Here is a 17,184-nt window from a genome sequence, read left to right as displayed (position 1 = left end):
TAGTCCCAGCTACACGGGAGGCTGAGGCAGGAGAATGGCATAAACCCAGGAGGCAGAGCTTGCAGTGAGCTGAGATCTGGCCACTGCACTCCAGCCTGGGCAACAGAGCGAGACTCCGTCTCAAAAAAAAAAGAAAGAAAAAAAGAAACTCCATCAATAATTAATTCCAAAACAGAAAGCACAAGGCCCAGAGGTTCATTGTGAATTCTACCAAACATTTAGGGAAGAAATTATACTAATTCTCTACAATCTCTTCTGGAAGATAGAAGCAGAGGGAATACATCATAACTCATAAGCCAGCATTATCCTAATACCAAAACCAGAAAAAGACATTATAGCAGAAGAAAACTATAAACCATTATCTCTCATGAACAAAGATGCAAAAAGCCTCAAAAAATATTAACAAATTGAACCCAACAATGTATAAAAATAATTACACACCATGACCAAGTGAGATTTATCTCAAGTATGCAAGGCTAGCTTAACATCTGAAAATCAATTAATACAATCCATTATATCAACAGGCTAAAAAAATGTTTTTTAATCACATGATCATATCAATAGATGTAGAAAAAGCATTTGACAAAATCCAGTACTCATTCATAAATTCTCAGCAGGCTAGAAAGAGGGGAACTTCCTCAACTTGATAAAAAATATCTACAAAAAAACCCCACAATTAACATAACACTTAATGATTAGAAACTTGAAGCTTTCCCACTAAGATCAGGAACAAGAAAAGGATGTCCACTCTGACCATTCTTTTTCAATATCATACTGGAAATAACAGCTAATGCAATAAGATAATAAAAGGAAATAAATAAAATAAAACCCAACCATAACGATATTTTACTCGAGTATCCATGATTACCAAAATTAAATATGTTCCCCAACAAAAAAACCGACAGGAAGTAAAAGCAGCCATGGGTCCTGTTGGACAAATAATCATCTAAGTTATCTACACAGATGTCACAACACGGGAGCTAATGCATTTCAGGCAATTCTCCAGTAACAAACACTCATACAGCCACAACAGCTAACATTTTTCTTTAGAGATAGCACTTTTACCTCACAGTGAGTGAATAAACATAAATAGTACTTTTATTCAAAATTCTTTTAAAAGCTTTGCGATAGGAATTTCTTAAAGACACTTGAAATAATACTGTTTCCACGGATTAAAAAATATACCAGAGAGGCAGGCACAGTGGTTCACACCTGTAATCCTAGCACTTTGGGAGGCTGAGGTGGGTGGATCGCTTGAGTTCAGGAGTTTGAGACCAGCCTGAGAAGCAGGGTGGAACACTATCTATACCAAAAGAAAAAAAAAAAAAAATTACCCAGGGGTGGTGGCACCCACCTGTGGTCCCAGCAACTTGAGAGGCTGAGGTGGGAGGATCATTGGAGCCTGGGAAATCGAAGCTGCAGTGAGCTGTGATCATACTACTGCACTCCAGCATGGGTGACACGGCGAGCCCCTGTCTCAAAAAAAAAAAAACCACGCCAGGCACGGTGGCTCATGTCTGTAATCCCAGCCCTTTGGGAGGCCGAGGCAGGTGGATCACCTGAGGTCAGGAGATCGAAACCAGCCTGGCCAACATGGTGAAACCCCATCTGTACTAAAAATACAAAATTAGCTGGGCATGGTGGTACTTGCCTGTAGTGCCAGCTACTCAGGAGGCTAAGGCAGGAGAATCACCTGAACCCCAAGAGGTGGAGACTGCAGTGAGCTGAGATCGTGCCATTGCACTCCAGCCTGGGCAACAAGAGCGAAACTGTCTCAAAAAGAAAAAAAAAAAAAAAAAAAACTACAGAACTCCTTATTTCTAATAAGTATACTTCTAGAAACATACTAAAGAATGTCAAAAAAAAAAAAAATACCCATCAGACTCATAAAGTTGGCAAAAATAGTGTGATAAAACCAGGGATTGGTGAGGATGTGGAACAACAGGAACATGCTGGAAGGACATATATTCCTCATCACTTTGGAGAGTCACTAGACTAGAAAATCACATATCTTATGAACCAGCAATATCACTTCTTAAGTGTCCAAGTGGAGCACCAGGAGAAATGGAAAATAACGTTCACTGGGGCATCCTAACTATCTAACTGTCCCCCAAAAGGGTAATGGAAAATTGGCTCATTCTGACAAAAAGAATGAACTGGATCTATGAACCAGTATAAATCATGTCAATCATATGATGAGTAAAACATGCAGGTTTTTGGTTTTTTTTTGTTTTTGAGATGGAGTCTTGCTCTGTGCCCAGCCTGGAGTGCAGTGACACAATCTTGGCTCACTGTAACTTCTGCCTCCAGGGTTCAAGTGATTCTCCTGCCTCAGCCTCCCGAGTAGCTGGAATTACAGGTATGCGTCCATGCCCAGCTAATTTTTGTATTTTTAGTACAGACAGGGTTTCACCATGTTGGCCAGGCTGGTCTTCAACTCCTGACCTCAGGTGATCTGCCCACCTTGGCCTCTCAAAGTGCTGGGATTACAGGTGTGAGCCACCGCACCCAGCCACAAATGCAGATTTTTGAAAAATATAAATGTATAGTATATGGTTTACATAAAATTTGAAAGCACAGAAGAATATTAAGTAAAATTTTATGGATATGTATGTATGTATTAACTGGACTAAAACATGGTGAGAACACCACAAATTACCTGGAGGAAGATTTTCATTTTCCTTGTATACATTACACCTCTTTAAAGGAAATTATTTGGAGCAAAGTGTAACAACTAGCTACTACTGGTGGTGAATATGTAGATGTCTATCATGTTTTATACTTTGGTTTAAAATGTTTCAAAATTAAAAACAAATTTTGTTTTTAAAAAATATTCTAAATAAACTGTAACATATGCTTATTGTGCAGTAACTTTAAACAACATGGAAGCATAAAGAGAACACCCCCCCATTATATTATTATAAGGCAGATGTTCTAAGTTAATGATACACATTTAAATAAAAGAACTAAATTGTGCATGCAGCAATGAACTATAAAATGTATACACACATATGAGGAGAATATACCAAAAATTTTAACTGTAGTCATTTCTGGATAGTAGGATTGTCTTATTTTCTTCTCTATACATTTCTCTGTGTTGCATATTTCCATTAATGTTATTAGTGAAAGAAAGAAAAAAGGAAACTATAAAATGCAAATTCAAAATCATCATTGGGTAAAAACTTATGCACTAATTCACCTGACAAGATTCTACTTTACTTCTGATTCTAAAAGTATCAGACTATCATTAAAGATTGGCCTTTTTAAATATTACTATCCAAAACAATACAAGCCAAAAGAATTGTGCCAATAAACTACATAGCATTAAACTTCAACTTTTACATAACAAAAGATACCTGTTTTGGTCTCCTGTATTTCTAGCATTGTCACATCAGAGTAGATGGCCCCTTTATGCATTAAATAATGTTATCATATAGAAAAATCTCCATACCGAATCTCGATTTATATCATAAAAATAAAGCCATGGCCGGGCGCGGTGGCTCAAGCCTGTAATCCCAGCACTTTGGGAGGCCGAGACGGGCGGATCACGAGGTCAGGAGATTGAGATCATCCTGGCTAAGCCGGTGAAACTCCGTCTCTACTAAAAAATACAAAAAACTAGCTGGGCGAGGTGGCGGGCGCCTGCAGTCCCAGCTACTCGGGAGGCTGAGGCAGGAGAATGGCATAAAGGTGGGAGGCGAAGCTTGCAGTGAGCTGAGATCCAGCCTCTGCACTCCAGCCTGGGCGGCAGAGCGAGACTCCGTCTCAAAAAAAAAAAAAGCCATGTGTAAATAATGATTTGGCTGTAGGAAATGAAATAGGACAGCATGCAGTGTTTATGTAATATATTGTAAGGCAACTGAAAAATATAAACATTGCTGTGTAAGGCCTAAATAAATGGACAGATATGCCATCTTAATAGATTAGAAGATGCAATATTAATGCCTGTTCTCCCCCAAAATGAACTTGGTATTCAGTGTAATTACAACCAATGTCCCAGTGGGCATTTTTTACAGAAACTGACAAGATTATTCTAAAATTTATATGGAAAAAAGCAAATGACCTAGTATAGTCAAAAGAACCTTGAAAAGGGTTGGGTGCAGTGGCTCACACCTGTAATCCCGGCATTTTGTAAGGCCGAGGTGGGCAGATCACCTGAGGTCAGGAGTTCGAGACCAGCCTGGCCAACATCATGAAACTCCATCTCTACTAAAAATACAAAAATTAGCTGAGCACGGTGGTGGGCACCTGTAATCCCAGCTACTAGGGAGGCTGAGGTGGGAGAATCACTTGAACCTGGAAGGCAGAGGTTGCAGTGAGCCGAGATCGTGCCACGGCACACTAGCCTGGGCAACAAAGCAAGACTCCGTCTCAAAAAAGAAAAGAAAAGAAAAGAACCTTAAGAGTAGGGAAGGAACTTACTTTACCTGATTTCAAGACTCACTATCCAGCTAAATAATCAAGACGATGTAGTACTAGCAAAAAGGATAGAGAATCACATCAATGTAACAGAATGGAAAGTCCAGGAATAGACCCACACACAAAATGTCAAACAATTTTCAGTAGGGATGTCACAAGTGAAGCAGGCAATGAAGAAAGTATTTTTTAACAAATGACACTGGCACAACTAGATATAAATGGGGGAGAGGCCTCAATATCACTCATAAACAAACATTAATTCAAAATGGATTATAGACGGAAATGTAAAAACTAAAATTATAAACTCCAAGGAGAAAATATGGGAATATACTTTCTGAACTTTGGTGTAGGCAAAAATTCATTAGGGCAGAGACAACACTGAGCATAAAAGGAAAATTCGGTAATTTTGAAGCCCAATATAAAAACTTCTGCTCTTTGAAAAACACTATTAAAAAAACAGACAGCCAGGAGCAGTGGTTCACGCCTGTAATCCCAGCACTTTGGGAGGCGGAGGCAGGTGGATCATGAGGTCAGGAGACCAAGACCATCCTGGCTAACATGGTGAATCCCCATCTCCACTAAAAGTACAAAAAGTTGGCTGGGTGTGGTGGCATGCACCTGTAGTCCCAGCTACTCGGGAGGCTGGGGCAGGAGAATCACTTGAACCCAGAAGGCGGAAGTTGCAGTGAGCCGAGATCACGCCACTGCACTCCAGCATGGGCAACAGAGCGAGACTCCGTCTCAAATATTTAAAAAAAAGACAAGCTAAGCTACAGACTAAGAGAAAATATTTGCAAATATATCCAATAAAGAACTTGTATCTAGAATAAATAATTGTTAAACTAAATTTTAAAGATATACAATCTTATTTTTTAAATGGGCAAAGACTTGCTGTCACTTCCCAAATGACTAAGAACATTGAATTGCTCAACATCAATAATAATCAGAGAAAGACGAATTAAAGCTACAATTGTATCATTACATTCCCATTACAATGGCCAGAATGAGGAAGACTGACAATACCAAGTCTTAGGATACACAGCAATTACAAGTGTCATATAATGCTGTTGGATATAAAATGATACAACTTTGGAAAACTTGACCATTTTTAAAATTAAAGTTAAAAATATGCCTACCCTATAACCCAACATGTCCTCATAGGTATTTATCCTCAAGAAATGAAAACCTGTCCACAAATGGAAACAGCCTAAATGTCTATCAAAGGCGCCTGGAAAAACAAAATGTGGCATATGTGCATAATGGAATACTTCAGCAATAAAAAAAGCAACAAGACAGAAGAATCTAAAAATTATTATTCTGCAGGAAAACAAGCCAGACTTGGGTGGGTTAGGAGGGGAAGGGAACAAGACACTGTATGATTCCATTTACATAAAATTCTAGAAAAAGGAAACTAATCCATAGTGACAGATAGCCATAAGACGGGGTAGAGGGGAACAAATTACAACGAGGTATGAGGAAACTTTGGGAGATGATGGAAAGGTTCAGTTTTGATTATAGTGATGGTTTCATGAGTGTATGAAAACTTACGAAATTGTACACTTTAATATGTGCAGTTTATTATATAGAAATTACACCTCAGTAAAGCAACTAAAATTTTTTTTAAAGAAACAAGCAACCTAAAAGACTTTATAGCAGAATTAGAGTTAGAAGTCACTTCTGATACATGCAATTTTCTGATTATATATTGTTCTTCAATACAAAGTTTTTAAAAGGAAGAACATCTATCTAAATGGCCTAGCAATCCCAGTCCTTTATCCAAGATAAATGGCACATCTGTCCATAAAAGACTTGTGCAAAATGTTCATAGCCATTTTCTTCAGAATAGTCCCAAACTAGAAGCAGCCCAGTTGCCCACCAACATGAAAATGGATATCTGGTATATTAACATATTCCTCTTTTTTTTTTGAGATGGAGTCTTACTCTGTCGCCCAGGCTGGAGTGCAGTACATAATCTCGGCTCACTGCAACCTCCACCTCCGGAGTTCAAGCAATTCTCCTGTGTCGGTTTCCAGAGTAGCTGGGATTACAGGCGCCCACCACTGCATCTGAGTAATTTTTGTATTTTTAGTAGAGACAGAGTTTCACCATGTTGGTCAGGCTGGTCTTGAACTGCTGACCTCAAGCAATCCATCCCCTTGGCCTCCTAAAGTGCTGGGATTACATGCGTGAGCCACCACGCCTGGCCATGTTAACATATTCATACAATTGAATATTACCACTAAAAAGGAACTACTGATATAAGCAACAACATGGATGAATCTAAAAACATGCCGACAGCCTGGCCAACATGGTAAAATCCCATCTCTACTACAAATACAAAAAATTAAAAAATAAAAATAAGTCGGGCGTGGTGACACACACCTGTAATCTCAGCTGCTTAGGAGGCTGAGGTGGGAGAACTGCTTGAACCTGAGAGGCGGAGGTTGCAGTGAGCCGAGATTGGGCCACTGTGCTCCACCCAGGGCAACCGAGAAAAAAAAACAAAATACATGCTGAGTGCAAGCAGCTGGAGACAAAAGCATACATAGTTATGATTTAATTAATACAAAGTTATAAAACAGGCAAAACTTACCTGTGCTGCAGCAACTATGATTGCAGTTGCTCTGGGGATAGGCAAAGAAAACAGAGAGAAGGAAAAGATAAAGAGCAGGGTGATGGAAAATGTTGTATACCTTGCTAGAGGTGTTCAGAAAAAAAATACTACGGACATGAAAAAATTATAAGTCTATAAAACACTACTCAATTACTAAGTTAAATACTTAATTTTTTATTTTTAATTAAGGGTACTTTTAAATTCACCTTGAATAATTCCTAAAAGCATAATGCAAAATTCAAATTTAGGCTTCTGAAATAAGCCTATAATTTCAACTGTGTTGAAGAATAAATTTTATTAAAGACTCAATTTGCTAACTTCTTTTAAAACTGTTTTATTACTGTATATGTTGATAAATTATAGGTGTACACATTTACGGGGTACAAAGTGATAGATATTATGATTTCTGATATAATGTGGAATGATTTCACTTTGCTGAAATTATCTACTTTCTTCCACAAACATTACTTTCCAATTAGTATTAGAACCAGAATGTTTTGTCCCAAGTGCTTTAAGACGACTTCGTATAAGAATACCATATACTGGCCAGACAAGGTGGCTTATGCCTGAAATCCCAGCACTTAGGGAGGCCAAGACAGGCAGATCACCTGAGGTCAGGAGTTCAAGCCCAGCCTGGCCAACGTGGTAAAACCCCATTTCTACTAAAAATACAAAAATTAGCCAGGTGTGGTGGTGGGCACTGGTAATCCCAGCTACTTGGGAGGCTGAGGCAGGAGAATCGCTTGAACCTGGAAGGTGGAGGTTGCAGTGAGCCGAGAGCAGTGAGACAGGAGCAAAACTTCGTCTCAAAAATAAAAAAAGAACACTATACACTATGAAGTGGAATTTAATATGAAAGGTTCATTATTAACAGTGTTTCTTTTTTTCTTTTTTTTGGAGACAAGAGTCTCACTCTGCCACCCAGGCTGGAATACAATGGTGTGATCTCAGCTCCTGCAGCCTCTCCCTGCCAGGTTCAAGCGATTCTCCTGCCTTAGCCTCCTGAGTAGCTGGGATTACTGGCACATGCCACCACACCCGGCTAATTTTTGTGTTTTTAGTAGAGATAGGGTTTTGCCACATTGGTAAGGCTGGTCTAGAACTCCTGACCTCAGGTGATCCGCCCACCTCGGGATCCCAAAGTGCTGGGTTTACAGGCGTGAGCCACCATGCCTGGCCTAACAACATTTCAGTAAGACTGTATAGTGGTTTCCAAAATGGAGGTAATTATACCCCAGGATGTGGGGTATAAGAACATCTTATTAGAAGTTCTATTTTTATTTAATCCTTATCTTAATACACACATGTATTTTATGTGTAATACATATTTATCCCTAACATACAGATACTGGCGTCTTCACTGTGGCCACCTGTCAATCAAACGTCATATAAAGTAACGTAAGTATTCTGGTACTAAATAATTCTAGGTATTGTGAGGCTAGAGTGACAGCAGTTACTATCTTTAATATATTGATTCTTTTTCAATAATAAAGGATCTACCCTTTTGTAAGCTTCTACAAGAGACTGGTATTCCAGAGAAGACATATTCTCAACAGTAAATGATTTCCTCAATAAAAATGTTTTATGGGCTGGCCATGGTGGCTCATGCCTATAATCCCAGCACTTTGGGAGGCTGAGGTGGGCGGATCACCTGAGGTCAGGAGTTCGAGACCAGCCTGACCAACATAGAGTAACCCCATCTCTACTAAAAATACAAAAAAAATCAGCCAGGCGTGTTGGCACATGCCTGTAATCCCAGCTACTCAGGAGGCTGAGGCAGGAGAATCGCTTGAACCCGGGAGGCGAAGGTTGTGATGAGCCGAGATTGCACCACTGCACTCCAGCCTGGGCAAAAGAGTGAAACTCCCTCTCAAAAAAAAATTTATAGAAAACTGTATTATATAATCCTTCATGAAGCAGCTGCTTTGACCTCAATGAAACAAAGTTGGAGGAGAGGGTAAGGTTTAACTCCAAAAGCAAAGCGGAACAAAAGAGAAACTGAAGCAAGAAAAGAGCCAAGTGTTAAAGGATGTTGTTATTGATGTTGTTAAGGAGTGACCACGGTATCTTATACAAAAATAGGTTTGTCTCATGGCAAATCATTAAAAAAGTTGTGCAATTTAAAGATGAGGTAAGCAGTTACCTTTTATAAAAAAGAGTAGAGTTCTAAATTTGCTGAATTTCTGTAATAAGTGGCTGTGCTGTGGCAGTATGCTACCTAGACAAAGTTTTTAAAAACAAAAACATGGTTAATGCATCTGTACCTTAAAGGTAAATGAGACATTTTAAAACTTAGTAAGAAAATAGCTGTATTCTAAAAAAACCAATGTGTGTCATCTTAAAATACTCGTATGTGCACACTCTAAGAACAGAGAAACCATTTCTAACTTTTTAAATGCCTTCCAAACACAGTTTTGGTGGATTTTGAATCCATTTATTAAAAATTTAGAAATATAAATCCTCACACTGATTTGCAAGAATAACTGATTGACAAACAGGGAGAGCAAACTTTGTACTAGCCCAGTCTGCATAATTGATGGATAGAAACAAAACAGTATCTCCTAATAGAAAGTACAGCCAAAGAGGCACTTTTTCTTTGTGGGTATATGTTCCTACACGAGCTGCCTTGTCACCTAAGACAAGCATTAAAAACCAGTAACATAATAAACAGATTCAAGAGCCAGATTTGGAAATTTCTGTGTTAATGAGTACTATAACAAAGATTTTTCAAATATAACGTATCATATTCATTGCTGCTGCCTTAAACTGTATTATGTTTATTGTAAAACTTAGGGTAAAACTGTTTTGAACCATTACTGTTTATTAAGTACACTATTCACAGATAAGTAGGACCACTGACTTCCTTTACTGGTTTCCAATGTCATTTGTTACAATATGAAATAAACCAATGAGTCAAGAAATAATTATTTTTTATAAAGTAAACATTATTGGAAAATTGGAACAAATCGTATTTGGGAAACATGCAAAATTTGGGATATATAAAGAATATATTTTCAAGTCATATTATTGGTTGTTTTGCTGTATTGATTTTTTTTTTTTTGAGACAGGGTCTCACTGTCACTGCAGCCTTGACCCGCCAGGCTCAGGTGATTCTCCCAATCTCAGCCTCCCCAGTTAACTGGAACTACAGGCACGTGCCACCATGCCTGGCTAATTTTTGTATATTTTGTAGAGACAGGGTTTTGCCATGTTCAAGTTGGTCCCAAACTGAGATCAAGCGATCAGCCTACCTCAGCCTCCCAAAGTACTAGGATCATAGGCATAAGCCACCACACCTGGCCTGCTCTACTGATTTAGCTAATACTTTTCTTCACTTATCAAACTCAGTAAGATCCTTCTAAAAGTAATTTCCAAAAAAGCATCCAAGTTTTTTTTGTTTTGTTTTGAGACAGAGTTTTGCTCTTGTTGCCTATGCTGGAGTACCAATGGCACAATCTCAGCTCACTGCACCCTACACCTCCCAGGTTCAAGCAATTCTCCTGCCTCAGCCTCCCGAGTATCTGGGATTACAAGCATGTGATACCACGTCCATTTAATTTTTTGTATTTTTAGTAGAGATGGGGGTTTCTCTATGTTGGTCAGGCTGGTCTCGAACTCCCGACCTCAGGCAATCCGCCCACCTCGGCCTCCCAAAGTGCTGGGATTACAGGCATGAGCCACCGCGCCTGGCCAAAGTTTTAAATACCACTGCAAAATTGACTTATGATTCTACAATAGTACTGGGCCTACTGAATATGTTTACACTCCAATTTTTGCTAGCTATCACCATTCTTCACCACAGGGCTTAAATTTTAATAGTCTAACATAATGGTAAGTCCTTGGCTTCCCGATCTTGCTTTTCTTCCTATCTAAAGGGATGACTTGTTCCTCCTTTTCTCAACCTTATCTGTTCACCCATTTTCAACTCATAGACCCTTCTGTTTCTTTGTGGTCCCTGCTTCTTCAGTGTCATCTTCTACTGATTCCTTGTATTTTATACCTAAACTGGCATCCTCTCTACTGTGGAGAACAGAATACCTATCTTAGATTTCTCTATTATGCCTAGCTCTGCTTAGAGCAGAAAAACAGTATGCATTTTATTAAGAGCAAATACATATATACTTTTTAAAAAGCCAATTTATATAAGTCATAAGTGATACATTTTAAGACACCTGCCTTAAAACATGAAAAGTACCTTAAAATAATAGCAAGAAGAGCATATGAAAAAACTTTAGAGATCATATAATCTGGGGTTTTAAAAACTATTTCACAACAAAACTCTTTCAGATGAAATTTTACACAGCCTCCCAAATATATAAAGCTGGCAAAAGCATTGCTATTTTATGTTCAAATACATTATGTTAATGTATGCTTTGTTTTGATTTCACCCAGGTAAGCAGTTGCAGCTCTTAACAGTCCCATCTGCAGTCTTCAGGATACTCTTCAAACACACTGATTCAAATGTTTTAAACAATAAAAGGAAAAGTTTTATTCTTAGGAATGTCTGCCCCATCGCACCCCCAAAATTAACCACGTATAACCATGTAGCACTATGGTCTTCAATGTGCTAAAAAAAATTTAGGTCAGGCGTAGTGGCTTACGCATGTAACCCCAGCACTTTGGGAAGCCGAGGTAGGTAGATCACCTGAGGTCAGGAGTTCAAATCAGCCTGGGCAACATGATGAAACCCTGTCTCTACTAAAAATACAAAAATGAGCTGGACACGGCGGCGTGTGCCTGTAATCCCAGCTACTCGGGAGGCTGAGGCAGGAGAATCGCTTGAGCCTGGGAGGCAGAGGCTGCAGTGAGCTGAGACTGTGCCACTGCACTCCAGCCTGGGTGACAGAGCAAGACTCCATCTCAAAAAAAAAAAATTATATACACATATGCATACATATAAATATACACACGTGTATATATGAATGAGTATGAGTGCCGGAACCATTCAATGGGGAAAGGACAGTCCTTTCAACAAGTGGTGCTGGGAAAACTGGATATGCAAAAGAATGAAGTTGGACCCTTACCTAACACATTTGCAAAAATTAACCCCAAAAGGATCAAAGACCTAAACATAAGAGCTGAAACGATAAAACTCCTAAAAGAAAACAGGGAAAACCTTCATGACATTGGATTTGGCTACAATTTCCTGGACATGACACCAAAAGCACAGAGAGAAGAAAAAATAAATTGGACTTCCTCAAAATTTAAAACTTCTGTGTTTGGGGAGTGGGGGGCTGGGGGAGGGATAGCATTAGAAGAAATACTTAATGTAAATGACGAGTTAATGGGTGCAGCAAACCAACATGGCACACGCATATAACAAACCTGCAAGTTGTGCACATGTACATCAGAACTTCAAGTATAAAAAAACAAATTTTTTTTTTACTTGATAGTAAAGGATACCAAGACAGTGAAAAGACAACCCATAAAATGGGAGAAAATATTTGCAAATCATATATTTGATAAGGGGTTAATATCCAGAGTATACAAAGAACTCCTACAACTCACCAAAAAACAACCTACTTTAAAAATGAGTCAAGGACTTGGATAGACATTTCTCCTCAGATATACAAATGGACAATAAGCATATGAAAAGATGCTCAACATCACTAATCATTAGGAAAATTCAAATCAAAACCACAATGAAATACCACCCCACGCCCATTAGAATAGCTATTATCAAAAACATAAAAAGAAAAAACACTAGAAAAGAAGTGTTGGCAAGATACGAAGAAACTGGAACCTTTGTGCATTGCTAGCGGGAATGTAAAATGGTGCAGCTGCTGTGGAATGCAATATGGCAGTTCCTCAAAAATTAAATATAGAATTAGCATACAGTCTAGCAATCCCATTTCTGGGTATATAGAAATACTGAAAAAAGAACCGAAAGCAGGGATTCAAACAGTTCTACACCAATACTCAAGGCAGCATTATTCACAGTACACCAAAAGTGGAAACAACCTGAACATCCATAAATGTGGTATATACATACAATGGAGTATTAATCAGTCTGAAAAAGGAATGGAATTCTGATACATCCTACATGGATGACCTTGAAGACAGTATGCTAAGTAACATAAGCCAGACACAAGAATCAATATTGTATGAGTCAAAAGTAGAAAATTTGTTACTGGGGGGTAGGGGGAGGGAAGTGGATAGTTACTGTTTTGTTTTTGAACAGGGTCTCACTCTGTCACACAGTGTGCATGATCATAGCTCACTGCAGCTTCTAGAATTACTGTTTAATGGGAAGAATTTCAGTTTGGGATAAAAAAGTTCTGGAGATGGTGGTGATGGTGGCACAACAATGTACTCAAGCCACTGAACTATACACTTAAAAATAGTTAAAATGGTAAATTGTACGTTATATATACTTTACCACATTTTTTTAAAAGAGTATATGTGTGTGTTGCTTTAGTGTCAGTGTAAAAACACGGTTAAGAATACAAGCTTAAGAATTAGGCTGCCCGGTTTCAAAGCCAGCTCTCCCACTATAGCTCTGCAGTCTTTGGGCAACTTACTGTCTGTGCCTGTTTTCTCAAATAATAAATTCTATTTCATAGGGTTATGTGAGAATTAAATAAATTAACACATATAAAGTGTTTAAAACAGTGTATGTCATACAGTGGTCACTTTTATTATTACAAATTTAAAATACATTTTATTGAGATTTAAGTCAAACATCTGCAGAATCTCTGAAATTCTCAAGTTCAGAGAACCAGTTTAAGAAGCAGTGATCTAATCCAAACTTCTCATTTTATAGGTAAAGGAATTAAGAGTCCAAGATAAGTTATCTGCCCGAGGTCACATCTTGTTTCACTAATATTAATTTTCCTAAAATTAAGTGTTTGGGATTAACAATACTAATGTTGACATTCAATTACTTCCAAACCAAGGCAACTAAAGCCATGAGATTCTATAATGTGTATCCAAGAATCTGTGAATAGTCTGACAGTTATCTACGATGCCAATCTAATAAGTATTTATGGGGTGAGAACCAAAAGGCAGCAAAACCAAAAGACAATCATCCTCAAAGACAATGGTTAAATACACCTCTTCGGAAAATAAGGTGTTAAATATTTGTGAAAACACACCCAATAGTACCCACCACTCCACTCCTTTCATACACAGTCACATACTCTATAATCTTAGTGAGACCTCTGAGTCTGAAAAATAAGCTGCTGCTTCCACCAAATAAAGCTAATATTTACCACAAGGCAACATCTACAAATAATTCTTTATTAAATTCAAACAGAAGAGACAGAAATCTAAATTATACAAAATGTCTAATCCAAAAAATCATGAATTGAGCTTCCTATACTTACTTGAGTAGGGCTGAATCTGGTTTCCGGGAAATTCACCACACAAAAAGCAAAATAACCGAGACAATCTTTGAAGGTCAGACTCAACAAGAGTTAAAAGCTATTGAGCGTCTCTATTTTGCCCCTCCCCCAAAGGTCCTCCCACTCAATTCGGTTCTCAAAGGATTGCACCACCACCACATGAAATGTCCTCCTCCTCCCCATCTGAATCTGCTGAAATCCTACTCACCCTTAAAGGTTTCACTTAAATGCCGACGCTTCCATGCATTCCTCCCTCAATTTAGAATTAATCTCTCTTCTTCGCTCTCCTATTCTACACCTCAACGTTTTATTATATAATGCACTGTATTACAATTGCCTGCATTTACTAACCCCCCGCACCGCACCCCAAAAAAAACCATCCCGAGGAGGAAAGGAATTTAAGGTGCTGTTAAACACCTCTGTGCCAGGCAAGGTGCTACGCATTTTGCATACATTATCTCATTTAATCTGCATGAAATACATCTGGGGAGGTAAACAGGTGGTGTTATTCTTATTTTACTGATAGGGAACGTACTGCAGAGTTCAATAGCTTATCCAACATCACACTGCCAACCAATTACAGGGCGTACGATTTCCCCTACTCCAAAGAGCTCTTTCCACCAGCCCATGCTTGTTCACCTGGTGTCCGCCTAACTGACAGAGAGTAGGTATTCCATAAATGTTTGCTGAATTTAATATCCCCATGGACTGACCCTTTAATAATCCGATCACGCCTCATCCCAAACCCGTTACCTTTACTGTTCCTTAACGAAGCAGCTCTCCACATTTCCCTGAGAAATACTGCAGACAACATCAACCCTTATTGGAAGACTGAGTGAAGAACTTTTCCATTCTCCCGGATTTCCCCAACGGATCTTCCCAAACAATTTAAGAAATGCAAACACGCAAGACACATGTAACATTTACACCCTCCCTCAAGGCTCTTATTTCATATTAAACCATGTCTTCGAGCTTATAAGCAGTAAGGTTTATGCGGTTTCCAGCTCACACAGTGGGGACACCCTAAGTCAATGCCTTAAGAAAACCACATCTTTCAACCTGTCTTAACACGAAGGCATCCTAATACTATCACACTGCCCCCTCCCTCTGTCCACCCCTCCCCCCAAGAATTGCAGTTTGGATTTCCGGCGGGAATGTATAATACACACCGCAAGAGATGGGGTTAAGAAGCAATGAAGCAATTACTTAGCCTGCTTAATTAGAAATAAGACAGAGAAGGCGCCCCGTCTTTGAAAATCTCTGCACTTAACTCATCTATGAAAGATGGGGGCATCGACACCCAAGCAACCCGACATCCAGTGGCTGGTTTCTGCAGCTGGTCGGGAGAAGAGTCCTTTCCTCCCTGCGGTCCCCGGCCACCAACCACGGTGCTGGGTCGGGAAAGTCTAACCGCACCCTCCCAAGGCGGCCCCTTATCTCATTGTCTCCCTCCGTCGCGGTCCCCAGGGGCGCAGGGTGCAGTCCAGGCCCCACCGACCCCCATCCACCGGCCGGCCGCGGTCCAGCCAGCCCCAGCCCGAGCCCTAATCTGGCAGCGACCCCGCCCCAGGCTGCGGCCGCCCGCACCGCACCCGGATGGCGGGGCCGGGCGCCCGGAAAATGGAGGCGGGAGCGGCAGGAGCGCCTCACTGCACCGCGCCCAGCCAGCCCCCTCCCCTGGCCCCGAGGGCGAAGCTAACCACTCACCGCCGCAGCCGGTCGGCCCTTCAGCTGCCCCCGCTACCGTCGCGGCCGGGGGCAAGAAAACCGCCGCTCGCGCTCCTCCAGCCGCTGCCTCCGCCTCCTCCCCAGGCGCAGCGCTCCCTCGCCAGAGCGCTCCGTGACTGACTGACTGACTGACTGACTGACTGACTGACTGGCTGGCTGGCTGACTGGCTGACTGGCTGACTGGCTGGCGGCGGCGGGAGCGGGAGCGGGGGCGGGGCGGCCGCAGCGCCCCGCGGCAGCAGAGCCGAATGTGGTCGCGTCCAGCCGAGACGCAGAAGGCGGGGTTGAGGGCTGGACTGCCGACTGTAGGGCCGACTCGCGCGGAGCTGCGCGCTGCCCCCGCCCGCCGCCAACCACTCACTTCCGGCGCAGGGCCGCCGCGCCCGCCGCCTCCCCAGCCCCGCGCCCCCCACCCGCCCTCCGCCCTCCCTCCGCCCCCTCGCCCCGCCCTCCCTTTAGGCGCCGGGCGCGCACCCAGCCGCGGCTCCGGTCGTGCCTCGCCTTTCCTTCGCACGTCCCTGTGAGTCGCCTCCAGGAACGAGTGAATCAGAGAATGAATGAGTGGGGAGGAAAATCCCGGTGCGGCCCCACCCCCTGCTCGCCTTTCCTAGGAAGCGGGCCCAGCAGCCTCTGCCCCAGCGCCCTAGGAGGCACAGCAGCCTCGGGCGAGTCTGTCAGGGAGCTGTACGCATCCACCTTTATATGCTATCGGTGTATTCAGAGATTCCACGCATCCAGGGTTGGCTTGGTCATTTGCAGGACCATTGTCGTTGAGATCTGTGAGGCCCTTCTTTAGGAAATCCTATTTTGGCCAAAAAGTCTCTGCAGTTTCATGCAATGTGTTGGGAAACTTTTAGAAATGGGACATTTCTATGACCTTTAATTACTTTTTAAACTTCGAAATCTGTTTATCCTGCCTCCTTAATTTCTGTCCCCCCACACCATCGGAATTGTGTAGTAGTAAGGTGTTGGCATTTTTTCTTATCGCTAAGCTCAGCTGCTGCTTATTTTGATGCAGGCTTGACTTCGGCAGACTTTTAGATTTTAAGTTATGTCCTTATTTTGACCTTCACCTAAAAT

The 17,184-nt window shown here is 41.0% G+C and overlaps 1 protein-coding gene across 5 annotated transcripts in view; it reads right to left on the bottom strand.

Moving 5' to 3' along the window:
- Positions 1-16,441, bottom strand: part of LOC108537209 (ras-associated and pleckstrin homology domains-containing protein 1) — a 101,745-nt gene extending 85,304 nt beyond the window's left edge. For 4 of the 5 annotated variants that reach the window (XM_017884377.1, XM_017884375.1, XM_017884378.1 and 1 more), the window contains exon 1: positions 16,084-16,441. The gene's annotated coding sequence lies outside the window, so the exon portion shown is untranslated. Of the gene's footprint in view, positions 1-14,358; positions 14,400-16,083 lie in introns of those variants that run through there. The other variant, XM_017884376.1, reaches the window with a different exon arrangement.
- Between the last annotated feature and the right edge of the window lie 743 nt (positions 16,442-17,184).

This window comes from Rhinopithecus bieti, unplaced genomic scaffold, assembly GCF_001698545.2.
Source record: "Rhinopithecus bieti isolate Rb0 unplaced genomic scaffold, ASM169854v2 scaffold_14229, whole genome shotgun sequence".
Classification (NCBI taxonomy): Eukaryota; Metazoa; Chordata; class Mammalia; order Primates; family Cercopithecidae; genus Rhinopithecus; species Rhinopithecus bieti.
The sequence above is the reverse complement of the archived record's forward strand: the minus strand, read 5'-3'. Positions and strand labels throughout refer to the sequence as shown.